The following is a 1,354-nucleotide window of genomic DNA, read 5'->3' as shown; positions in this document are numbered from 1 at the left end:
TATCCGAGTGCTAAAGCAATTTAATATATCACTGATTTATAAAATGTCTGATCTAGACCAAGAAACTAACTTGACCGACTCGTTAGAGCGCCCCTATTTTCATAATTGCTTGAAAGCTCCGTGGAAGGACAGTGGGAGGACTCAGTGGGAGGACTTACAATGGCACTCAGGCTGCCAAATTGATGCTTTTTTAAAAAAAAACGCCGCAAAACGTAGATGTCCATTATGAACTCATGAGTACCATAAGCCAAAAATTTTAATTTCTCCACTATACTGGAGAACTGAATCACAAGAGCAGCGTCTATAAAAAATCGTTTGTTCCCCTAGAAACATTTTTCGTTTACTTTCAGAATATGTGCTGCCATCATGCAAATACTGCTCAAGCCGCGTTTTTTTTTTCAGCTGTTGAGGAGGCCGAGCACGTAGTACAGAAGTGGTAAACTGCAGTGAGCGGATTCACATGAGCTTCCATTCCCGGTAAAGCAGTCTGACGGTTTTTATCACTCGTAACAGTTTTATCACTCGTAACGGCTCTGATTTTCTATGATTTTTTCCTCTTGTCGTTCAGAAGAATCACAATTTCCTATGCACTGGCCATCGCCTACTGCACACACATAATTTTTAAGCAAAGCAAAATATGCAAAAAAAATATAATAGCCTAAATATTTGATCAAAATTTGTGATTATATCTGTATTCTTACTCTCAAGCAGATAATGTAACTGGGCTCTATCAAAGACCTATAAAGCATCCGCACCTTTTCCTGTATTGGAACTCATCATGGTTCTAAGGTTAATCATCTTAACAAAGAAAATGAGGAGGTTGGTTTTTGAAAGAAAGGAAAACCTATTACGCACTGATTTGGGATAGGACGAAATTACGGTACTTTTCATCAGTCATGAAATGTTCGCTTACCATTTGCAGTCAGTGGCTATCCGTGCAATAGATCTGAGCAGCAACCATTGAATGTGTGCTTTCTTGTATGCTCCGAATTGACCGCGGCCCTTAATTTAACATTTTCTAAAATCTTCAACACCTCTCGATCTTTAGGAGCCATCGCATGGCAAACCTGAGCAATGTCATTCCGCACCAGATTAAGTCGGCAAAAAAATCGTTGGCACCACAACCCAAATCTGACGCTCCAATATCCCAAGAGCAGGTTGCAAAACATTGCTTTGCAGTCGTGCACTGTGGCAGAACATCGACCATGTTATCGATTCTCTTCGGAATTTTGATACAACTTGAGAGCTAATGTTTTGTAATAATCTTAAAGCGAATCATTACCTTCCTCATTATACTTCCAAATCAATGAGCAAATTTTCAAAAACGAAAAGATGCACAAACGTCTCGAGGACT

Source organism: Amblyomma americanum, chromosome 2 (assembly GCF_052857255.1).
Source record: "Amblyomma americanum isolate KBUSLIRL-KWMA chromosome 2, ASM5285725v1, whole genome shotgun sequence".
Taxonomy (NCBI): domain Eukaryota; kingdom Metazoa; phylum Arthropoda; class Arachnida; order Ixodida; family Ixodidae; genus Amblyomma; species Amblyomma americanum.
The sequence above is the reverse complement of the archived record's forward strand: the minus strand, read 5'-3'. Positions refer to the sequence as shown.